The 26083-nt window shown below is 43.6% G+C and overlaps 1 protein-coding gene across 6 annotated transcripts in view; it reads right to left on the reverse strand.

The window, feature by feature from the left end:
* Window positions 1–26083, reverse strand: part of CHL1 (cell adhesion molecule L1 like) — a 146256-nt gene that overhangs the window by 109309 nt on the left and 10864 nt on the right. For all 6 annotated transcript variants that reach the window (XM_063411329.1, XM_063411332.1, XM_063411333.1 and 3 more), the window contains exon 2: window positions 5940–6021. The gene's annotated coding sequence lies outside the window, so the exon portion shown is untranslated. The remainder of the gene's footprint in view (window positions 1–5939; window positions 6022–26083) is intronic.

Genomic DNA, 26083 nt, shown 5'->3' on the forward strand with positions numbered 1-26083 from the left:
CACTGCTCCAAAATCACAATAATTCACTGCTCCAAATTCACAACAATTCACTGCTCCAAATTCACAACAATTCACTGCTCCAAATTCACAACAATTCACTGCTCCAAATTCACAACAATTCACTGCTCCAAATTCACAATAATTCACTGCTCCAAATTCACAACAATTCACTGCTCCAAATTCACAATAATTCACTGCTCTAAATTCACAATTCACTGCTCCAAATTCACAATAATTCACTGCTCCAAATTCACAATAATTCACTGCTCCAAATTCACAACAATTCACTGCTCCAAATTCACTGCTCCAAATTCACAACAATTCACTGCTCCAAATTCACAATAATTCACTGCTCCAAATTCACTGCTCCAAATTCACAATAATTCACTGCTCCAAATTCACAACAATTCACTGCTCCAAATTCAAAATAATTCACTGCTCCAAATTCACAATAATTCACTGCTCCAAATTCACAATAATTCACCGCTCCAAATTCACAATTCACTGCTCCAAATTCACAATAATTCACTGCTCCAAATTCACTGCTCCAAATTCACAACAATTCACTGCTCCAAATTCACAATAATTCACTGCTCCAAATTCACAGTAATTCACTGCTCCAAATTCACAATAATTCACTGCTCCAAATTCACAATTCACTGCTCCAAATTCACAATAATTCACTGCTCCAAATTCACAATAATTCACTGCTCCAAATTCACAACAATTCACTGCTCCAAATTCACAATAATTCACTGCTCCAAATTCACAATTCACTGCTCCAAATTCACAACAATTCACTGCTCCAAATTCACAATAATTCACTGCTCCAAATTCACAACAATTCACTGCTCCAAATTCACAATTCACTGCTCCAAATTCACAACAATTCACTGCTCCAAATTCACTGCTCCAAATTCACAATAATTCACTGCTCCAAATTCACAACAATTCACTGCTCCAAATTCACAATTCACTGCTCCAAATTCACAATTCACTGCTCCAAATTCACAATAATTCACTGCTCCAAATTCACAATAATTCACTGCTCCAAATTCACAATTCACTGCTCCAAATTCACAATAATTCACTGCTCCAAATTCACAATAATTCACTGCTCCAAATTCACAATAATTCACTGCTCCAAATTCACAACAATTCACTGCTCCAAATTCACAATAATTCACTGCTCCAAATTCACAGTAATTCACTGCTCCAAATTCACAATAATTCACTGCTCCAAATTCACAATTCACTGCTCCAAATTCACAATAATTCACTGCTCCAAATTCACAATAATTCACTGCTCCAAATTCACAATAATTCACTGCTCCAAATTCACAATAATTCACTGCTCCAAATTCACAATTCACCGCTCCAAATTCACAACAATTCACTGCTCCAAATTCACTGCTCCAAATTCACAACAATTCACTGCTCCAAATTCACAATAATTCACTGCTCCAAATTCACAATAATTCACTGCTCTAAATTCACAATTCACTGCTCCAAATTCACAATAATTCACTGCTCCAAATTCACAATTCACTGCTCCAAATTCACAATAATTCTCTGCTGTCTTTATTGCTGGGAAGGCTGAAAAGGAGATTTGTACTCGCAGCACCCCGAGTGACCATTTCAAGTGATGCAGAGCTCCTCTGAGCTGTAGCAATTGCAGGTATTAATGCATCACTTTTGTTTGATATCTCACTATTTTCCCGGCGTGGATCAAACAACGTGCCAAAGCAAAGCAGTGCAGGGAGAGAAAAGAATCCCTGTGCAAACTCCAGCAACTGTTCAGCTGCTCAGACAGCAGCCAGCAAATAAAGCAGAGGAGATATTCATGAATTGACAAGCAAACTCAGAATATCCTCCGATGAAACCCCTGGAATAATTTCCTTTGTTCTGGTATAATACCTGCACAACTCTTTGTTGGCTCTGGTATTAACATGATGCAAAACACTGATAAGACCCCCATTGATGTTGCCCTTTTTATGCTGAATGAGATTTTTATTAAAAAATTCCCTTCCAATAAAAGCAACAAAACACCAGAGATGCATTTTCAATTATTTTCAAATTAAAAAAGGCATCCCAAAAGGAATTTGCTTTCATGTCTTTCAGAGGCAAAGCTCAGTGTTAAATCAACACCTACAAATACATGTTTGCAGGTGGAACTGGGGACACAGAGAAGCACCAGTGGGACAGGATCTTTATAAACTGGGCTGCTGGAAAATGAGATGATCTTTGAGATCCCTTCAACCCAAACCATCCCATGATTCTGTAGGAACAGGTTAAGTGTTCTCCATAATCTCTGGAGCCCACAGGTTCCTTTTTGAACCTCCCCAGGTCCCTTCCAGCCTCAATTCTTTCAAGATTCTAAGAATTAACCACCTCATGGCTCATGTAAACTCCACCTTCAGCAGTGCCTGGGTTTGGAGGAGCAGGTTTGGGCTTCAGGAGTGAATAATGGATTAATTTTAAAGGTACCCAGGTGCCTAAAGATGCGTTTTACAACCGGCTTTGGCTTACCATGTCTGGATAATCAATTCCCTTAATTCAATTTTTCCCCAGCGTAATAACCAGTAGAAACTCAGCCCTTACCCAGGGGAGACTGCAGAAATCCCCAAACTCTCACTTTTTTTGCTGTCTAGAGATGCCTCAGCACCTACAATTCCTCAGCTAAAGCCCCATGGATGCCTCTTACTCAGTGCTGAACTTGATAACTTATTCCTAAATCCTGAGGATTTCATATTTATAACAGTGAGAACAAAACCTTCGAATTTATGGAAGCTCCAGAGACAGAATCCCAGACTGATCTGGGTTGGAAGGGACCTTAAAGCTCAACTCATTCCCACCCCATCCACGGGCAGGGACCTTCCCCTGTCCCAGGTTCTCCAAGCCCTGTCCAGCCTGGCCTTGGGCACTGCCAGGGATTCAGGAGCAGCCACAGCTGCTATGGGCACCCTGTGCCAGGGCTGCCCACCCTCACAGGGAGGAATTCCTTCTAATATTTGATCTAAACCTACTCTCTGCCACTTCCATTTCAATTTTGTGTCCCGCATCAGCCCCAGATGTTCACCTCTGGTGCAGCTGTGCACACCCCAGCACTGGATTGCCAATTTTTCCCTTTCCAAGTGCTCAGGATTTACAGATTCTGATTACCTGGGGTTAAAGCCAGAGCTTCCCCCTCAGCTTGCAGCACCAAATGGCCCAACTTACTGCCTGTCTATCCAGCAAACTAACTGTCAAAAATACAGAAAAGTGGGTTTGAGTGGATTTTGGAGTGTGGAAAAATCCCCAATCCATCAGTTAAGGTCATTAGCTCAAGTGACACAACTCACTGAAGTCAATTTTCAAGGATAAGCGTGTGACAAGCTGACTGGAGGAATTCTCCTTTAATGCATTATTAATTCATTTATTATTACAGTTATTATAATCTTTATGCAGGGCACTGAAGTTTAATTTGTTCTCTATGAGCTAATCTTTTTAATGAGCCCTTTCTTCTCCTCAGGATGGGAGCTTCCTCAACCACTTATGTAGCTTTTAAGCAAGTAGAAAATGACAGAACCATGTACCCTCCTCATAAACACAGCCTCACATATCATGCCCTGAATTTTAAGTGAAAAATGAACCATTACCAACTTTCCCACTGCCAAATATCTTTTAAAAGGTAACAGATCCACCAATAATGCTCTAAATATAGGGAGCTCATCACACAATGGAATCTTAATTACAATCCCTCTCTCTGACAAAGAGGAGAAATTCACTTAAATCAAAAGCCCCTGTGTGAGTAAATGCAGTTATTTGTGGGGCAGCACAGATTAACTCCAGTCTGGAGCCCCCTCTGAAAGGCTCTGGGTTCATTCTCTGGTCATGCAGGGCCAGGAGGTCACCAGGCTGATCCCTGCCCTGAGAAAAGGGTTCAGTCAGGGAGGAAGCAGCACAAAAACACAAAACTGGGCGGATTGAGTGGGGATCCAAAGGGAAGAAATTCTCCAATTCCCAAACATCCACACTGCAGGCACAGCCAGGCTCCAGCTCCAAAGGCTGCAGCACTTCAGGTGTTTAAAAACCACGTGGATGTGGCACTTGGGGACAAGGGGACACGGGTTGGTGGTGGCCCCAGCAGTGCTGCAGCAGACACCTGGATTGGATGGCCCTAAAGGTCTTTTCCAACCTCAATGATTCTGTGATTCCATGCAGGAAACTGCTCCAGCCTGCACGGGAAATTTTTTCAGTTGTATTTATATATATTATTTAATATATATTACTTATATATAAATAAATATATATTTATTATTTAATATATATTTCTGAGAATTCAATTGTACCTGAATTCTCAGAAAATGGAACAGCTCAGCCCCTGGGACACCCTCCCAGAGAGGAGGTGGGGGATAAAAGGTTAAGAGAAGGTTCTGGAGGTGTGCAAGAAGAACCAACACAGATTGTCCCCATGAAAAGCAGAGTAAATATTTCTTTTTTTTTCATTCATACCCAAAAACCAGCCAGTCTTCCATGGGGGCCTTTCCAGCTGGATGGTCTCGAAAGAGGGAAAGTTCATCAGCTAGCTCACAAACACACAAGGCAGTCAGCTTTTCAGGTCAGAGCTGCTCCCACAATGACATAAATGAAAATATAACCGGATTTAATGGAGATCTGGACTTACACAGCAGCTGGATGCCACTGCCTGCCTGATTAGCTGGGGTTAATCAGAAATTAGTAAATTATTTTCTACTTGGAACAATCGCTGGCTGTAACGGAGCAAATCAATTTATCAGTGGGTATAAGAAAAGCATTTAAAAAAAATCCTAAAATATTTTAAACACTATTCAGACAAACTACATTTTGTCAATAACATTCTCATTCCGATTTTCACAGACCACAAAAGTTCACAAAATGAAATTCAGCAGCAGATACAAAACCTGCTCTCTACAGTAATCAAGGCCAGTGAGCGGAACACAAAATCCTAAAAAATGGCAGCTCAAAAGGAAGTTGTGGTGTAAATAATTCCCATTATAGGCAAAGCTTTCACCTTGATGCTCCTGTTAGTAAAAAGTTCATGGGAAATGCAGATATTGGTAGCTGAAACTCCCTTTTCAGCAGCCACAAAGAAAACAGAATTACAGGAGGGTTTGTGTTTTTTTCTGAATAGGTTTTAAAAATAGTTAAATAAATAGACAGAACCCCTTGCCAGTGTGATTATTTCCTCCAGGCACATCTCCCCACAGGAAGGGTCCCTGGGCACTAAAATCCCGTGGAAACAAAGTGTCCTGGAGAAGCCCAAGCCATAAATAACCCCAGGGCTCCAAAGGCTTTTTTCCCTATGAACAGTTGTTGGCAGTGCCACCACAAAGGCCCTGCTCTTCCGCTATTTCTCTTCAACTTTTAGGAAATCCAAGGAAATCCATCCAGCCCCTCCCTGCCCCGATGGCCACCAGCAGCTGCTGGAGAGCAGAATGGGACACTGACCTTGAAATAATCAGGGTGGAATGGTCACAGCACCTTTTTCTCCAGGACTGAGGGGGCTGTTTAAATGTAAAATCACGATTTCCTCACCAATTAGTTGCCACGACAGGATAAAGCCTGGCTTAGGGCTCAGCTCCTCACACAATAACAAATGAATATTTGCTTGAGTTGCAAAAAGAGAAGACAAACAAGCTCCATCTGACCTCGGAGCTGTCAGGCTCTGAAAGCATGTCAACATCCTCCTGGGAATTAAAATCACAGGGAATCACTCCAGAACATACCTACATGCACAAACAGATCCACACACACCTGTTTGTGCTTTTACAGAGAGCTTTTTCCAGACAGAAGTGGCATCAAATGGGTCCAGAATGGTTACTAGGACTTAAACCGCAATGATTCAGAAAGAGAGGCAAATAAAATCGACATCCAAAACACAAATATTGAATTAAGAAGGAAAAATATGTATTTCTAACCAGTACATGGGCCTGCTCCCTCGTCAGTGCATGGTCAGGTTGTGGTTTTTACATCTGAATTCTTCTCCCCACTTTAGTGCATCTAGAAATAAAGACAGAATTGTGAATTGAGTAATGGCATGTCATATGTTGAATTTATCTAAAACCAGCCCCTTTATCAGTACAATTCCTTTGCTTTTTTTTTTTTTCCCCTGTGTGCTGAGTTTCTGTCTGATCTCATTCTCCTTGCCCTTCATTTACCTGGAAAATGAGAGGTTTTTCCATTTTTGAATAACGCAAGCAACATACCCCATGGAATAGAAAAAAATGGGCCGAAGTGAGAAGATCTGATTTTTATTCTAAATCTGGTCTGCAGCCTTGGAATGAGGCACTTTTCTGCACAATTCCCCTCTCTTGCTTTGCCTTTCTTGTCTGCTTACATTACAAGCTCTCTGAAGCCTGCTAAGTGTTTATACAGCACCAAACAGATAAGATTCAGCTTTCCTCAGAATCACAAGATAACACAAACCCAGAAACAATAAATCTTATCAATCACCACCTACATTATTGCTCTCCTAACATGAAACACGTCTCAAAGTGATTTTTCAATAGTTACTTTCCTTTAAAGGAAAAGAAATAAAAAAGGCTCGTGGAAGAAAAGTGCATCCAAGAGGAAACAGATCCCTTAACTGTTTTTTGGGTTTTTTTTTCCCAATACATTCCACCTGTTTTAAACACAGTGACCATTTCTGTATCTTTTCTACAAGGACAGGACACACCTCTGCCACTGACCTCGCTATTCCCACCCTCAGCTGGGTCACAGGATGCTCCACTGTGTGCTGGGAGCAGCCAAAGCATGGAAAAGGTTTTGGAGCTCTAATCTCACTTTCCCTGCTCTCCCAAATGTTACAACCCACAGAGTAAACAGCAGACCAATCCTGTGTCACCCAGGAGCAGAAGAAGCACACAAACACCTTTTGGTCTGGTTTTACCTCTGTGGGTCACCTTTAAAAGTGATTTTCTTTCCAGCCTCTGTATGATAGACAAGATATTCAGAAAGACGTCTTGAGGGAGAAGAAGTGATCAAGAGGAATTCAGCCAACCTATTTTCTGTCTTGTCACTACTGGATAATCTCTTTATCTGCTCTCATCTCACCAGGTGCAGACAGACTTATTTCCCCATGGACAGGGCCAATTCCTCTTCCAAGGTGCCCACGTGCACCTGGACCTCCTTTCCCAGAGCATTCTAAATTCACATTGCAAAGTGCCCCTGATCTTTTGGGGTACACAGAGACAACTCCAGCACGCACAGATGCAAACACAGAAAATGTCAGTGCTTATTGCCACATGCATCTTTAGCCCTTCGGGGAGTTTCTGTGGCCATGGGCACACAGGGAACACTTATAAGAATCTCCTCAATAACAGAAGTTTGCAGTTTCACTGAAACACAACTTACTAACACACACATTTTACAGTTTGAGCCCTCTGTCAATAAATTATGGTTTTGATGTGAACAGAAAACATTTTCTAAAGCTCTGCGGTGATTTAGGAACCCCAATTCTACTTTCAGCTGCACCTTAATCCTTCTTGACTTCTATTGAGGCTTTAGCTCAGCAGTGTTTGCTCTCCTGCTGGCACCACACGGCCTTTCAGAGAGCCTGCACCTCCCCAAAGCAATGTGACTGCAATTTGTAATGCCAAATGCAAATCGCCTGAGCCACAGCCTGTGCCAGCTGGGCACTGCCCAACTAAGCCGTGCCAGCCTGGTCCGAGGCTTGCAAGACATGCCTGGGCTGGAAATCAGAGCAAACCCCAACCCAGCCCCGTGCACAATCACCAGGGCTGCAAAGCAGAGTGGAAAAATCCTTCTGCCACAAAGCAGGGCAGAAGAGAGGCCATTTCCAGGCTTTCAGTTTGTCACAGGGCTGGATTCAGGGAGTTCAGGACAAGATGCTGTTATTACATCAGCTCCAGACTTCCTGCCATTACACTCTGCTATTAAGCCAATTCTGCAATTGATTAAAAGCTCTCCTCCAAATAATAATAATAAAAAAAATCTCCTGTTTATTTAGAGGCATTGGAAGAAAAAGAAAAAATTCAACACTGTCTCAGCCTTAGATTCCAAGGGAGGAGGGAATGATGATTTGTATCTCTCCCTCCTCCTATTTTTTAATCTCTCTCAGCAATCACAGCAGAGAACAGTAACTCAAATGCTTTATAGCTGAATTCATTTCCATCAGCTGTCTCCTATCTTTACCAGTTGTTTGTCTGCTTCTCCCATTTATGCTGTGCATCTTGGACTTATCGATCTTGTAAGCTTTAAATTACAGCTATCCATGGGAAAAAAAAAATAAAGAAAGCAAGAGGCAAACCACAACAGGAAAAACCAGGACTGATAAAGGATTTCTGAAGGGCTGCTCACTTTTGGTAAAAGAAAATCTTAATGGCATTTCCTGGAGAGAAGGTCTGTGGGGCTGAAGTTATTAGTGGGCTGTATGGACAGAGGATGAGCAAAAAAAGCTGTCAGATTGAAGAAAAGGGTTTATATCAAAAGCATTTCCAGTGAAAAGTGTAGGAAAACTTGGGGGAAAAAATACAAGATTTCTACAAGTATCAATCAGCTGATTCACAGCACTGGGTTTATTAGAGCCAGCCAATTTATAGCAGTTCCTGTGGCTCCAGGCTGAGTTAAAACAACAAGAATTCACTGCTCCCCAGAACCACTGGAAATACTTCCCATGACAAAGGCAGAGCAGGGGCAGAGCTGATTTCTGTGCTCAGAGCCTCACTCCAGGCTCAGAGAATCACAGAATGGTTGACAGAGACCTTAAAATCATCTCATTCCAACCCTCCTTCCATGGGCAGAGACACCTTCCACTGCTTTTCCTAAAGAACTCCACGAATCCTCCTCCACCTCAAATCCAACACTCCCTGCAGTGATACTGCAATTCCCCAGGGAAGGAGATCCAGCATTTTGCCCAAGACTCTTCTGCAACATGAAGGAAAAAAAAAAATGACTCAGGGACCTCCACTGTAGGTGTTCCCACTGGGGAAGGGAAGGGGAAGGGGAAGGGGAAGGGGAAGGGGAAGGGGAAGGGGAAAGGGAAAGGGAAAGGGAAAGGGAAAGGGAAAGGGAAAGGGAAAGGGAAAGGGAAAGGGAAAGGGAAAGGGAAAGGGAAAGGGAAAGGGAAAGGGAAAGGGAAAGGGAAAGGGAAAGGGAAAGGGAAAGGGAAAGGGAAAGGGAAAGGGAAAGGGAGGCCACGGTGAGAGAAACACAGAAAGTGTTCAGTGCCTTTCCATAAAAGTCAGGGGTAAAACTGAACCCCCTTTTCCTCATTTGGAAACGTACACTGCAACAGGGCTGTGTCTGAGCAGAACCAGGAGCAGGGCTGGCATCACCCTCTGCCTCTGGCCATGCCACAGATGGCACCAGCAGCTCCCCAGGCTGCTGCACCTCGGGATGGCACAGGAGGAGCAAACAAAGAGGGATGAGCAGCCCCTGCTGCAATGTGACCTTCACGTTCCATCCGTGCATTGCTCCCAAACAGACACACAAATGGCAAAGCAGAAACCTGCCAGGCAGGCTCAGATGATGCTCTGCAAACGACAAATAAACACTGAAATGGCACTTGAATCGTGCCTGCTGCAGATCCCTGCGAAACAGAGGAAGGTAATTCAGACTGTCCCCGAGGGCTTGAGAAAGAAGAATGGCATTGAAGGAGGGGAATGCTGGGCAGGATGGAGCCCTGGCACTGCTCTGGCTGCTCCTGGACATCAAACCTGCCCTGACGCTGCTCCCAGCACACACCACCAAGGCTGGTCCTGTTTCAGGGACGTGTGGGTGGCAAAGGGATGGAAGGACCTAAATCCCAGCACCCGGGGCTGGGCACTGTCCCCATCAGCTCCAGCACCAGCAGGGAGGCTCGAGCTGCAGTGTGCATGGAAACAGCTGAGGGCTTTCCAAGGAGGAGCTTCTGTCAAGCAACCCAAAGATGCTTTAACCACCTTGGAAAATAGCACGGGATGAAGGGGATAAACTTCCCCAGCAAAAGGTCAAGGTCCTTACAGCTTATGGATCCCTCATCAATGCAAATGTGCTAAGGGGAGTATTTACAGTGATGTCTTCTAACATTAAGTATACGAAATTAATATGGGTTGAGGAAAAAAACAGCAAGAGAGAAAAGAAACTCTTTAATAAAGAAACAAACATTCTCCATGTAATTTTACCCATGTGCATTTTGAACGCAACTCAGCAAAGACAGTGTGCTGAGAAGAGTCAGCACAAGCATATTTCAGTTCCGTAAATAATATGATTATTTTCCTTTTAGCAACAGTAGGAGGTATTCATTTTACAGGAATAAAATGAAGAAGTCTAGTTTAGTAGACAGGCTTTGCCCATATTTCAACTTTTCCCACCAGGAAAAAAAAATTAATAAAAATATGTTTCTACTCTGTGGCACATATAGAATAAGGTGGCTCATAATTACTCCAAGCACAGTGCTACAAGTTGCTCAACTATCTGTTTATTTATTACTGGAACTGCTATCAGAATATGAAGAGAGCCTTGCAATACCAATCACAGCTGTCTGGGCCCATGACATGGTGTTGGCTGACAATTCCTGTGATTTACTGCACCACTAAAAGAAGGCAGCCGTGAACACGTTTTTGTAAATCAAGTCTACTGGGCCAGATTTGGGTCCTCGATTACTCAGGCATAAGAAATGTTATAGCTCTTTGCCAGTACATAATTCAGGTGGCGAGCTTAATAATACGGATGTAGGGCATTAAAAGCTGTTAGAACAGTTACCAGGAGAAAATCACCTTGGCTCCAGCACCCTCATTGCTGAACAGTCTCTCTCCGAGCCTTGTCATTACCCGGGGAGAGCAGAGCCATTTCTTCCCTAAAGAAAATGTCAAGGTCTGTGCAGAATCACCCAGGTTTGGTGTTCACACCGCCGGCGAGCAGCTCAGCAGTTAAACGCCGTGCCACGACACACACGAGTTGAGTTGAGATTTACAGTGCACGCCAGGTGTTCTTATTGCCCCTTCAGGGAGCCTGGGACGGCAGCAGAATCACCTCTGTCAATATTCCCTTGCTGGGTCAATATATCCTGATGGTCCATAAAAGTCAGCGAGCAAAACCGACAGCAGCGGCAGCCCTCAAGCCCTTCGGGTGGAATTTGGCACGCTTTACCTGCCTGTTAGTTGGAATCATTCTGCATTTCATGTCCCCGAGGTGCAGGCAGCACTTGCACTGGGTTTAACAACCTCCTCCTGCTCAAACCTGCCTCACAGCCCTGCTCTGAGCTCCTCACCACTGAGGATGGGCAAGCAGAGCAGATGGGCTGACAAAAGGGTTTCTCTGAGTGGAAGGCAGAAAGAATCCTCAGTGTTTGCACACCAGCTGAGAAACATCCACATTTTCCAGGAGACCCATGGAATCTTATCACAATATTGGGGTTTCAGGAATGAGAGCAGCCAGGAAACTTCGCTCTGTGTTTTTTGAAGATATAAAATCTTCAAAAAACCTGATTTGTCAGCTATTCACACCCAAACTCATGGCCATTCCCAGGCACTCTCGAGCAACTCTCAGCACAGAGAAACAGAATCCCCAAAAGATTTGGGGTGGAAGGGACATTAAATCCCACCCAGTGCCACCCCTGCCATGGCAGGGACACCTCCCACTGTCCCAGGCTGCTCCAGCCCCAGTGTCCAACCTGGCCTTGGGCACTGCCAGGGATCCAGGGGCAGCCACAGCTGCTCTGGGCACCCTGTGCCAGGGCTGCCCACCCTCACAGGGAACAATTCCCACCCAAAATCCCATCTAAACCTTCTCTCAGTTTGAAGGTAAATCATCTTCAACTCAAATAAATCAGTGCAGGTTTTTGAAGTTAAATTTATTTACCCCACCTGACAAACTATTTCCTTATGTTCCCTGGTTAAAACTTTTATGCAAATTGAACTGAGGATGTTTTTTTCTACTCTACAACCCAGAAGTCAATCCCATGCAAGCTGTCATGAGCATGAACTCTGAAAGACCAGAAGGACCTAACCCATGGCACTGAGTGAAAATTACAGGCAAAGAAGTTTGAAAATATTTTTTAAATGATCAGTTTTCTGCTGCCCTTTTCAAAATGGGTTTAGAGCATAGTTTTAATGAAGGGCAATTTTTTCCCATTATAAGGATAGTTCACTGGTAAGCTGTAATTTTACTGGGTTTTCTTTCCCCAGGAAATGCCCTTTAAATGCACTTGAAAACTGTCCAACATTAAAATTGGAAATTTAACCTTATAATATGTGATTCTATGCTGAGATTGCTAATGATCATACAAACTAATAAGTAACTTATTTGGCATCTAAAATGATAAGCAAATCATGAAACAAGCAAACCAAAAGATTTCTACACCCAACTGGCAAATGATTTACAGACTAAAAAATCCTCTACAGACAGACAAAAGTGAATGACTTTCAAGCAGAAGGAAAAAATGAAGTCTATAGTCTGAAATTGCTCATTATCCCTCATTTGTTCAATTCTTATCTTGATTTGGTCATCAACTCTCTGCTTGCTTGTTAAGATGGTCAAGCCATGCAAACAAAGTGATATTTGTTCCCACAACAACATTGAACCCTTATATAGCATTTCTCATCATCACATCTCCGAGCCCTCTACGAAGAAGGAGAGCTTTGTTATTTATCCCCAGTCCAGATAAGGAAATTACAGCAGTGGGATAATTGCAGAGCCAGAAATAAAACTTCCGAGTGCCAGCTAATGGCCTAAGTAGCAGCACAGGGCATTTCATTACCACAGGAGACAACTGAGGTCAAGATGGGCAATTTGAGCATCCCAACTTCTGAACTGCTGAAAGCACAAGGAGGGAAGAGTGCGACTGAAAAAAGCCATCAGTTCAATGAGTGCTTTACACTGGCACTCGAGGCTTGAAGTGTGCCCACAGACAGGCACAGACTTCACACCAACAATCCCTCAGCAAGAAAGGTCATCAAGAAGATGCTTAATTTATTATGCTACTCCAAGTATCTGGAGTCCAAGAGGATTTCCTTTTTTTTTTTCTTAATTTCAATCAGAAAAAATACATGTTTCTGCTGGAAAAGGAATTCTAAAGGATTGGAAGGAGTCTAAATAAATGCCAAGACAACAGAATTCTCCTCAAAAGAGATGAATGAGTCAGAGTTATTTCTCAGGGATTTTATGCTGGGAAACAGGTTTGTTGGGAGTTAATTCTCAGAGGCCAGAATGAGAGGCCATCAAAGAGGATGGGGGCTTTGCTGCCCATCACCCAGTTAAGAACTGGAAGTGGATAAAGGTTGAATCAGCCTTCACAAAATACGGCAACAGGTGATGCACCAGCAACTGAGATTTCCTGACAGTACTGAAATTCAGGGGAGCAGTTTGGCTGGCTCAGGGAGGGGGGAGCTGTAAGGCCACGGCTGACTGCCCTGGGGACAGAAGGACACAGGAAAGGTCTGTGATCTTCACAGAAAAACCTCCTCAAAGTACAAGAACAACCCACCCCCATGAGTGGGAAGTGGAGCAGACGTGGCAGAAGGCTGGTTTGGCTGGACATGGAATCCCTGACCCAGCTCCAACACAGAAAGAAAGTGAACAGAAGGTGGAAGTGGGACTGGCCAGGAGAGCTACAGAAGCCTGGCCTGAACAGCAGGGAAAAAATGAGGAAAGGCAAATCCAATCCCAGGTGGAGCTGAAGGTGGCAAGGGATGCTGTGGCTGGTCAGAAAAGTTCACCCACAGCTCCAGCTGCAGGAAACAACCAGGGAAATGTGAGTCACTCGTGGATATGTCACCAAAACGACTGACAAAGGGTACAAGGGGGTGATGAGTGAAGGTTTTGTCTCAGTCTTCACTGGCAAGGCCTCACCTCAGGCTGCCCAGCTGCTGACGTCTCTGTGTGGGGTGGGGAAGTCTGAGATTCAACAGAAGCAGCCTTTGTTAGGAACCACCTAATCAAGCTGTGAGTTTGATTAGGTCAGTGAGTGGGCAGGAGACACACTGACATCATCCTGAGACCGCTCTTGGTGCCCTTGAAATGCTGGGGCAAGTGCTGGATCCTTCTGGTGTCTGGAAAAGGCAACTGCCATGTCCACCCTCCGGATGGGGAAGATGGAAACACCCACATCCAACTGCTTGGTGGCTCTCAGCTCAATCCCAAAGGTTATGGAGCAAATCTCCCTCACTACAATCTGTTTAATCTTCATATCTTCATCAGCAGCTGGGACAACGAGAGCAGCAAGGTGACACCAGAACCGCAGAGCGGGGCGGCCACTCGGGGAGAAGGCCTCTGACAGAAACCTTCCACATTCCAACAAAACACACGGATTGAAGCCCAGAGAGCAGGAGGCAGCTCCAGGGAGCACAGCCGAACAGGAGGTGGCAGTGATGGTGACAAATGCCACCCTCAGGCCGGGCTCCCTTTGCAGGAGCAGAGCCAGGGAAAGCCATTCTTACTCCTCACTCACCACGGGTGAGTGCATCTGGAACAGAGTGTCCAGTTTGGGTTTCCCTGGTACAAAACACTGACAAACACGCAAAAATTCAGCAGAACGGAGCAGGATGATGAGGGAGATGCAGCACTTAGGAGGAGAGCTGGGAGAAGAGAAAGAATCCTAATTCCTGTCTTCAACCCAACAAAGCCCTGAGCAACCTGATTTAAGTTCAAAGTCATGCCAACACTCAACAGGAGGACCTCCAAAGGTCCCTTCCTACTTATATTCCTCCACAATGTGAATGATTTCTCCTTCACTTGTGCTTATCAGGGTGCACTGTACCTTCACTTGTGCTTATCACTGCAAGTACCATTTTAAATAATTATTCTGATGCTATGCGACACTTTCAAACGCAATATGAAATTCCAAATGTATTTGAGAAGTATCCAACTGAAGGTGAGGAGTAGCATGGTCTAAAAGCCAATCAGCTGGAGCCAATTAAAGCCTGATCAGCCTCCCCTGGCACCACAAGGCCTCATTGAACTTCTCCCCTCTGTGCAAAATGGAGATTTTTGCCTTCTCCACGGAAGCCCAGAATGAGGGGTTCGCTGCTCCGAGCCTCTGAAAGGCAGGATCATTATCAAAACATAACAATCAAAACAGGAGATGTCTGCATTGATTAAAAAAATGCTGTTCCACCCTCTCAGAAAAGAAAAAAACCAACACTTCCCCTGCACAGAGACGACCTCAGATGTTTAGTCCCAGACACCCATTTTTACCCTCCTGGCAAACAGAAAACGTGAGCAGGAGCAAGTGACACACAGGCAGATTTAGAATTAAGCTTCAAAAGCAAGTGGTTCATTAGGGAAACCAAGACATGTTTGAATGATTATTAGCTACAGTCTAATAAAAACCTGAGCCTGGTTTTAAAGAGCAGGAAAAAATAAGGCTAAAAATGCATGTTGACTGAAATATATAAACTTACAGTGGAAATCAATTGGTATTTATAGCTGCTGAATAATGCACTCATTACTATTCATTCTCATTACTGTGCATTTTGCAACTGTCACAAAAAATACAGTGACTGACTGACAGCTTTTAAAATATTTTTATGCCTCAAGAACCAAAATAGCTGAAAGAGAGCTGGAATTTCAAATTCAAAAAGACTGGACAAACTGCCAACAATCTAACCTTCTCTTAATCCTTAGTTTTAAGTTCAAATCTTCCCAATATTCTGTGTTAATTAGAATAATAATTTTGCTTTTCTTCCTTTTTTTGGGAGGGGTAGAATCATGTTTCACTTATATGTGGCTTTGTTATGTGAAAAATCTCTGTATATCAGGAAGAGTACGAGCAACATTTTCCCCTAATTAGTCCATAAAAATGCTAATTTCTCTAATGAATCAGATTGAAATATCACAGGAGTAGGTAATAGCAGAGTTTGCTTATGGGGTAGGCTTTTGCTAATCACTACCACAGCACTGGGCAGCTCACAAAGCCAACACTTTAATGAGGTTAGAGAGGCAAAACACGCTCATCTGAATTTTTTAGTGGAAAAAAGAGACAGTTACTTGCCTGTGCAGTCACAGCACCCTTGAATTTGTGTCTGTATGTGAAGAAAACCAGATCCCCAGCATTTGCATCCCATCTTTTCCATCCCCACGCACTCAGGTCCTCTGCCTGTTTACTCAAGCTGAGGATAGGGCCATAAATCTTTATCCTGCCCACTTTCATTGTTAACATAATCCATTTCTGAGACAGATAAAATAATACTGCCCTTTTTTTCATGGACCAGCAGCTAATAATGTCACCAGTTTGAGTGATACAAGACTGAGATCATTGTCTGTCTGCCCCACAGCATCTTTCTCTCTAATTTTTTTCCTGCCCTTACACTTTGGCTCCTGCCTTCTGTGCTGGCACATACTGAGGCACTTGTATCCAAGCTGCACATCTAGGAAGGAGTGGTCTCTCTCCAAGTCAAAAATCTACGAGAATCAATGAGCTCTTAGAGGAAATCTCCTAGGGTTTGACCTTCAGGGTGGCCTTTTACTCTTTAAACCCCATGTAAAACAGCGATTCTGCCAGTCAGTCCTTAGTAAAAGATTTAAAGAAAGGGACTGTCGCCTATTGGTGACACCAGAAATCTAAGCAGGAATTAAGCAGCTTGAAAAAGCCTTTAAATTCAACTCACCATTCTCCCCGAGCTCTCCATATATTCTTTACGGCCCTGTGTTCCCTCAGCCCTTTGATCATTTTATATTGAAGTAGTCTCTTGTTTAATACGCAGCTAAGATGACTGCAGGATAACATCAAAACAAGAGGGAACAGAAAGAACATGAAAGAATATGAAGTCAATGGCTTTGCCAATCACAATCCACAAACAGGGCTGGTTAAAAGGCTCGGCATTACAGAGCTGCCTTTATGCTCTCACAAAGCTTCACGCAGCGTTAAGACCAACGACAAACTGAGACTAATGATTAAAACTACACGGGGCTGCCTTTCTTCTGCTTTAATTGTTGCTGGCTTTGCTCAGAGGTAACAGATCTGCAGATCCAGCACCTATCTTTGTCCCACAGGTCTGCTGCACCAGCTGGTCTCACCATCCTTCTGCTAGGAATCAGAGTTTCCAAGCCAGGGTTTCCAATAAAACGTGGTCCATCGTCCTCGTGCCATCACAGAATGGTTTTGTTCGGAAGGGACTTTAAAGTTCATCTCGTTCCAAACCCCTGCCACGGGTAAGGACACCTTCCACTAGACCAGGCTGCTCCAATCCCCATCCAAGCTGGTCTTGAACACCTTACAAAGGAGCTCCTCTGACAAGTTCCAAAGGTATTTTTGACAAGAAGCAAAAAGGGAGAAGAGTGTTCATTGAAATCTCCCTCATGCTCCTCTAAAAACATCAGCCCACTTCCATAAGAAAATAAAGAAGAGACGAATCCTAGTTGCACAAGACTCTGTCTTCTTGATCCCCCACAACTTCCTGGTGCAGTATTTACACAAAAATCCACAGCCTGCTTTGGACGCCAGACAGACGGGAACGTTGATGTCTTCTGTCTAGAACTCCTCTCACACTTGGTTTTCATGCCATATTTCTTGGCTGCCTACACTCATGTTAATCTGCTAAAATCACTTTACCCACTCGGGAGGCAGCGTTTCACTCGTACTCAGTTCTATTATTCATCAGACAACAACAACCACGACACAGCTCCATGACTGACTGCTAATTATCCTTTCCCCCCGCGTGGCACCGACAGCCGCGGTTACGGCAGAGATTTATTCTTTCCTGCCATGGAGCCACGAGGTGGGAGCTGAGGCCCATTGAAGTCGGTGACAAAGGCCCTGGAGGTTTCAACTGTGCTGGGAATTCATCTTTGAGTGGGAAGAGACCTGCCTTAAGTGTTATTTGGTGTATGATGTCAACAGCCCCAGATAACAACTGACAGGAGGAGAACGCGTGCGCTGCCGGCGGGGCCAGGGTGGGACACGGCTCTGGGGGCTCTGCTCGCTGTCACAGCCCTGTCACAGGGCCAGACAGGATCGTGTCACATCCCCTCCCAACAGGGAACGTCCTAACATTCCCTCCTAACAGCCTCAGCTCTGCTCAAGCCCAGTGTGCAGCTCCTGGGGACTTTGGGGCTGATGGAGAAACCCCATGGACCTTTTCCATTTTTCAGATCCAGTGTGTAGCAGGGAGATACAATCCCTGTTGCAAAAAGAGTTTGGGACAGCTGTGGCAATATAAATCCCCAGTGTATGCTGCTCCTGAATTGCTTTAATAGAAGCAAGAGCTAAAAGGACAATAAATGAGATGGCAAAGCAAACTTTCCCTGACTTCTTTTCACCATCCTAGACATGCTGGCAAAGGAGGGAACATAGAGAACACAAACATTGTCCAAAGTGCCCACTCCTTACACAAGAAGTTGATGTTTTCACTGGAAAATGTCTTGTGTATGTAAATGAGAAGCGGAAGATGAAATTCTAGTGTTGATTAACACATTTTCTGAATCACAAAGGCCTTGAGGATAATTTGGCTGCATTGTTTGGGTTTTGTTTCCTTTATAGATAAGCTATCCTGACTTGTCCTTTCTCTCATCTCATCCTGCTGCCTTCATCTCCCTCACATAAACCAAAGTTATCTCATTTTCGCATCTTTTCACTCCTATTCCCTTTGCCTGGACTCCCACTTGGAAAGAAAGAAAGGTGGAGAGACGATTTGTCAGAGCATGGAGTGACAGCACAGGGGGAAATGGCTTCACATTGAAGGAGGGCAGGTTTAGATGGGATATCAGGAAAGATTCTTTACTCAGAGGATGCCCAGAGCAGCTGTGGCTGCCCCTGGATCCCTGGAAATGTCCAAGGCCAGGTTGGACATTGGGGCTGGGAGCAGTCTGGAGCAGGGGCTTGGGAGCAGCAGGTTTTTAGCAGCCACCGTGGCCAAAGCAAGCTGAGGGATTACTGTGAGTGAATCCATCTTCCTCATGTGGTTAAAAACCACAGGTGGTCAGCTCAACCTGATGATCTCGAAGGTCTCTGTCAACCTGAATAATCCTCTGGTTCTAATGCAAAAAATCCTCTCTGTGCAAGTTACATCTCAAGAACTGTACCTTAAAACAGACCCTCCAAGTATATTTAAAAACCTGTTCAAGCCAAATTTGCAGCCCAGTCCATGAGATTTTATTCAAATGCATTTTTCTGTGCTCCTGTATCAACTGATTTCCTCTTGCTGGTCCTTTGTTCTGGGCAAGGCTCATTCTCCCTGTGCTATTCCAGTGCCACCAAAGCAGCCAGGTGACCTCTGAGGACAAGGAAAATCCAAGCTGCTCTCTCAGGAGCGGTCTCTGGAGCACCTAAACCACTGAAGCCTTAAACAACCTGAATTTGCTTTTCTGAAACCTCCTTACACTTGTTCTTTATTTACACAGAAAATTATTGCTTAAATTACCAACAATTCTTATATATAGGAAGGACAAAAAGAAGAATGATAAAAATAAATAATGATTCCTGTGTGATATAGGCCATGACAAACTGGTGTAAGTAGAGAAGGGCTGTAAAAACTACCTTGAAATACAAAGCAGAATCCACAAGAGCAACACACCAGATTAAAAACAGACAGCTAAATAAATAAATAAATAAATAATCAATGTGCACTGTACTGGTTGTTTGCAAAATTAGACAATTAATTCTGTGTAAACTAACCTATCAGGATGCCACACTGTGGGGATTCAGAGAGCTGATATTGCAGTACACTGGATTAGGAAAGAATGCTTTAATGAGATCCCTGGAGAGTCTCCATGGACTTGGACCGTCCTCTCCAAAAGATCATTTTTACCCCATTTAACTGCCAGTGTGTTGCATCTCTGATACACACATGAACAAAAAGAAAGAAAGAAAAAAAAACCCTAAGAAAATCTGCAAATAAAGAGCACTGTTAACACAATTACCAGGACCAATGAGAATGGTGCCTTTCAGGCTCAAAAAAGACATTATGTCATTTTCATAGGAGTTATCAGAAAGAGCATCTGTATATTAAAACCCACTGCACTTAAAGCCATTTACAGCCAGAATAGCAGCAGCATAAAGAAAGCTTTTACTCACAGGAGGGGTGTAAAAAACCATAATAATAATAAAAAAATAAAATTACATTGTGCTCGCCCAAACAATCTGCAACCTGGCTTTTTTAAAAATTCGATTTTTCTTTAAGTAAAGACCTAGTGTAGACCTTGCCAAGTGCAATAAATGCCCCAGTTTAACATGTGATTTTTCAAATAAACTGGAGAAAACCACCTTGAGCCCCAAACCCAAAATGGTTGTATTTCAAAATGATCACTTGCTGTAAAATAACAGCTGCAAAACAGCAAGGGATGATATTTGGTGAGGAGCTGAGCAGTAGGGTTAGAAGCTGATCTTCTATTTGCAGATTCTCTGTAAAGACACGTATAAACACATTCATGCCTCCAATCTGAGCAATCAACACTCTCAGCTTTCAGAAAGCCTTTCCAGGGAAGCCTGTGGATTTTTCTTACTCTTGTCTGTTTTACAGAATTGTTTCTGCAACTGAGGCCTGAGATTAGAGGGGGAAAACCTTGACAATTCGAAATGAAGTGCAAATAAATAAACAAGCCAATAGAGAAACCCTTGGAAACATTTCAGCCAGCCTGAAAATTAAGATAGATTATTTTCTCTCCAACTCTACTATTAGACTTTATGCAAGGACCAAGTCTCTGCTTCAGCAGCAGAAGGTGCTGGACAGCACTAACTGAGAGACCAGTGTTTATTTCAATAGTGTCATGTTTTGGAAAAGCAGCAGGTTCAGGGGTTCATGGGTTAAGGAGTTGATAGAACACTCAGGGCTGAAGCATCAGGCAGTTAATGAATGAAAACCACGCTTATTATTAAACCACGCTTATTATTATTTAATACCGTGATATTAAACCATGTACAATTCTTATTGTGCTGCTGCTGTTCCACCTGGGCCAGCCAATGTGACATCCCCACCTGGGCCAGCCGATGTGACATCCCCACCTGGAACAGCCGATGTGACATCCCCACCTGGGCCAGCCGATGTGACATCCCCACCTGGGCCAGCCGATGTGACATCCCCTGGACCATGGGACACCCCAAAAGCCAAGCTGGGAGCAGGCAGCAGGAGCTGCCCATGGACAGCCACCATCAGAGCCTGCTCTCCACAGGGAAGGGCACTCCAGCGTGCTTTAATCACCCCTAATTGATTTTACACCACCAGGAAACTGAGAAAGAGTTCAAACACAGTCTTTGAGTCCTAATATTTACATGGGCAAACATTTGTTTATCTGTCAGCTGTGTAATCTCAGGGCCTCCGAAGAGCCTGGGACAGGCTCTTAAGTAGCTTTTTCTGCAGTTTTGATTAGCTGACTGCGGAGCCAGCCCTATAAATATTCCTAACATTTGCACCCAGTGGACCAAGTGTTTTGTTGAGCAGGCTAATTGGTTCACAACCCCTGCTAAGTATCAGCCCTATCATCCCCGACTGCCATGGGCTACGATCATCATTAGCCAAGTGACAATCTCCTGGAGAATTTGGGCTCTTTAATCTCCCTCCTCCCCCAGGACATCTGACTTACCATGGGTTAAAGCTCTCCGAGTTGGCTCTCGCTCCTTTCCGAGGTTGGATCCTCAGCACTGAAGGGGAAAGCTCCTGAAGGTGGGGCACAGAGGAAATTCATGGCCATGTCTCACAAAAAGGGCTCCAGGGGCAGCAGAGGGAGGGATGTTGGTGCAGAGGGACAGATCCTGCCTGGGCACACATTTCTGCAATTCCACCATTTCCAAGAGATGCATGAACTAACAGATGCCTGGTGAAAGCTGTCCTTGATCAGCATCCAACCCCACTGACCCCAAAACACCCTGGGAACATTCCAGGGGCTGCAGAAACACCCCCTGCCCTGAGAGCCAGCAGTGGGGACAGGAGCCCTGGAGAGGGAGGAGATGGAACACAGCCCAAACGCTGGAACAAAAGGTGAAAAAGAGAATAAAGGCGGGGAAATGAAAGGCAAACAGTGAGGAGATGCCATGTCCTCAGTCAGGCAGAACCCTCACAAAGAGGAGCAGCTCCAGACAGTGCAAACCTGACCTTGTTAGGGCTGGGACAGAAACCTGGAGATTCAGGCAAGGAACACGGAAATTACTCTGTGCTCTGCTTCATCAGGAAGAAAATTCTGCTCTTAAACTTGGGACATCCTTTCACATGTTTTAGATCTGGAGTGCTAAGTCTTTTTCCTTGAAAAGACATACAGATCACAGATACCAATTTCCTGAAATAGCTGAAAAAACCCCACCACAACGAAGAGGGCAATCCTCTCCTCATCCATCCAAAATGAGAGCCAACACCTTGGCAGGGACAAAAAGCCTTTCCTGGCCCTCTGGAATTCCTGCTTTGCCACCAAATTCTTCCTCCTAAAAATACCTGTGCTCACTGATGCTAGAGTCTCACCTGATAAATAAGATGTTAAACCACCAGTCACCATCTGGAGGTGAAAGGGAAAAGGTGGAAGGGAAAATCCAGCTGTGCCCCGTTGGCCTTCCTGAGATTTCCAGAAGGGAAAAGGTTGTGGAAAGAGTGGAAACAGCTCAGGGATGCACAGAGCCTCTCCTGTGTCCAAATTTGTACCAAGGCAATAAACTCAGATTTTGGTACCATTGCTGCCCCCTCCCATCACAGCAGCCCGTCAGCATGGAGAGTTTTATTTCTCCTTGAGCCATGCTGAGAAATCTCTGCAATTTGGAGCTTTGGAAAGCCTCCACATTCACATTTAATTTGAAATTATATCTTCCCTGTCAAAACATGCCTTGGGGGCAAGTCAGTTATAAAAAAAAAGGAAGGAAATATAAATGTGAATCTTCTCGTCTGCTCTGAGTCACAACATCTGCCACTGAGAGTGCCAGTGCCAAAGACAGGATGAAGTTATTACTCAGAGAGGAGCACCCAAATAAAACAATATCCCAAAAATAGAAGGAATCTGAGCCACCTCTCAGGTAATTATTAATTATTAGGCAGAAATAGACATCAGTGTTTGAGCTTTCCAGCACTCCTTGAGTGCTCACACAGGGCAAAAACCCCAATTATCTTTATTTATGAATAGAAGGTATAAATGCACTTGTACAGGGACACTCATGAAAACACATTATAGGTGTATAATATCAAATTTCAAAGTTCATAGCTCAGGAATGAATCAAAACATTTCATCTGCTCCATATTTAGCTGCTTCACTTGTGTTTGTTTCCCTTTCAGGCACATCAGAGGTTGCTGTACTCTGATTATTTTCAGGGAAGATAAATGTAGTATCAGATTCAAAAGCCCAAGGCTAAAGCTACTGCCTGTTGCACAAAATGGTTTTGAAACAAAAATAAAGATATTTATCTATAGATGTATCTCCCAAATGATTTTTTTCCATGAACTTCCACAATGGTTAAAAAATTCTGTGCAAAACCAAATACAGTATTTTAACTAATTGTGCACACACACACATATATATAAGCATAAATACATTTTTTTAAACACTTTATCCACTCAAATTTCAGCCTGTTCAGAAATGACCGGGCCACTCAGCTCAAAGGAAATTGTGAAAACCCTTGCAGGAGACAGTTACAGGATCATCCATCCAGGGAGACATTAATTTCCCATCCCTATATTTAGAAGCCACCTATGATCTAAAACATGAGGCTTCCTCAGGGGTCACAATGGATTTGTTTCATTTGATGTAACTGAAGTTAAATTCAACAAATAGCCCCTGGCCTTCTGGAGGCTGAGGGAGAAGAGGGTTTCAATTGAATTGTTTGCTTTCCACAAAAATGAATAAAAATCACTTCAATAGGAAGCATCTGCTCAGCAGCCCAAGGTGCTCAAGATGCAACTGAGATGAGGATTCTGTACAGAAATCCTTAGAAAGGACTAAAATAATTTTTAATAATAATTATTAGCAATTTAGATGTGCTGATTTATTTTTTGCCTTTGACATCAAGCAGAACTGCATTCAAAAATTTGAGATGGAAAAAGGACTAAATGAGAAAAAAAAAACAAAAAAAGAGGAAAATATTAGAAGTGCCTTTAAGAAAGGAATGAGAAGAATCCTCAGGATTTCATGTACAGATGAAGTGCTTCAAGGAATGGACACGACAGACACAAGTATTTATGAAAACAGGTGAAGCAAGGTCAAACAGCCACTCCAATCATCACACTGGAGTTAAGACACAGCACGTTTAAAACAAGAAAGGAAACCACCATAATTAACTTTGCGACCCGTCTGACACAAGAAAGTCATTGATACAAAGGGCAGGATGATTAGGAGAATGAACAGGTATTTAAAGTGCTAATAATAATACTTTCCCAAGGCAGGAGGAGAATTTATAAGGGCTATTGATCTCACGTTTCAGGATGGAAGCCAAGCTGGAAACGCTTGGGAAACTAAACTAAACTAAACTAAAAAAATAAAAAAAAATATTCTTCAAGGGACAATTTGCTCCTTATTTGTGATGAGAGTCCAGGGAGGAGGGAAGAAGGTTTGGGGCTTTTCTCAGGGTGTTGAGTCATGTGGTGTTAGTTACTAATAGAGAGAGGATTCCAACTTAATTGGATCTTTAATCAGATTGAATAGGGTAATTCCTACCTCTCCTCGTTCCTAATGGATGTCACAATTTCAGGAGTTAAATGCTGAAGGGCTGCTCTGATTTGAGAGCAGCTTCCAGGGGATCCTCAGGCAGAGACAATTATTGGGATATCCACTGAGAATGAAAATGATCATCGAGGTCGATATATTCCAACAGGATTTTGGAATAATTATTGCCCACTCAGCCAATTCTTACAGGTAGGACACACATCCTTTGTTAAGTATTTTTTTCCCCAATAAATCAGTTTATTCCCATTTATCAGCTTTCCTAATTCCAAGAAGAATATGGCCATAACCAGCCCAACTCTACACTCTGGAACTCGGTTTGCTGGCAGTGCAAAACGTCCACGGCCATCCAAGGCAGAAACAGAGCTGCAGGTAATTGGAGCTCTAATTGGTCACAAAGAGTTTATGGTTTTGTTAAACAGTCCAAAGAAAACATGTTCCTATTTCCACTGAAAAGATCCTGAAATAGTGACTCTCTTCCAGTCCAAAAACAAGGCAGGAAATGTTGCTAAACAAAGGCGACACCTTTGGGATGGAGTAGAAAAAAAAGAGCACATGGCAGTGATTTCCCTCCACACAACCACGACAGAATATTCTCTGCTGTGGAGAAGAGTTTTGGAAATTTTGCTGGAAAAGGGATTTCCAGTCCTGGCTAAAGAGCTCCCATGACAGCAAAATTACTGACAGTCTTTAAGGCACCTTCACTTTCATTACAGCTGAAGATCCATAGGAAAAAAAACCCAAAAAAACCAGCAACAAAGTCACCTGGAGCACAGTCACGACTGAGCCACTGCACCACCCCACAGAAAAACTAGGTTTATTTAGGTTTGAAATAATGATTAGGTCATTATTTAGGTTTACTATTAGGTTTAAAATAATGATTATCTCATTATTAGGCACTGTAAACAGTTGCAATATAGAGTTATGTTTCTTGGAGAAAAGAAGTCTCAATCACTCCACTGGTGAAACAACTTCAAGAGGACAGACACATGGAGAGAACACACCAAAAATCCTGAGACCACAGAGTTTTCCCTGTGGGATTTCCTGAAATTTTGGTTCAATGGGAGAAATATGAAGACATTAATTTCTGTCAAGGCTTCTGTGTGTAACACTGGTGTAACAAGAGCCCACAGTGACCACTCTGTGCTGCCAGGGGACGTCCCAGCAATGCCCAGGGACGCAGGGGAAGGTGGCACAGCTCTCCTGTGGCTCCCACCCTTGGGTCCATCCTGGCTCTTGGCAGCACCCCCAGCACCACCACACTGCCAAAAGCACAGCCACAGAGAGGAGGGTTCTTTATCATCATTAACAAAGCCCACAATCCAAAATTGCTGTTTTGACTGGGAAACAGATGACTCCAGCTCTGCCAACACCCAAGGTGCTCCCAATGCCAAAACTCACTTTGCTCACACATATGCTCCAACACTCCCAAACAGAAGCTCTGAAACTCCTTTCTTTGTCCTTTCCATGCTTCTATTCCCCCTTTTTGTCCTTCCCATGTAAATTCCTCCCTTTTCTTTCCTCTTCCTTTGACTGCCCCTTCAACACTCACAGATTT

The sequence above is a fragment of the Prinia subflava genome, chromosome 14 (genome assembly GCF_021018805.1).
Source record: "Prinia subflava isolate CZ2003 ecotype Zambia chromosome 14, Cam_Psub_1.2, whole genome shotgun sequence".
Classification (NCBI taxonomy): Eukaryota; Metazoa; Chordata; class Aves; order Passeriformes; family Cisticolidae; genus Prinia; species Prinia subflava.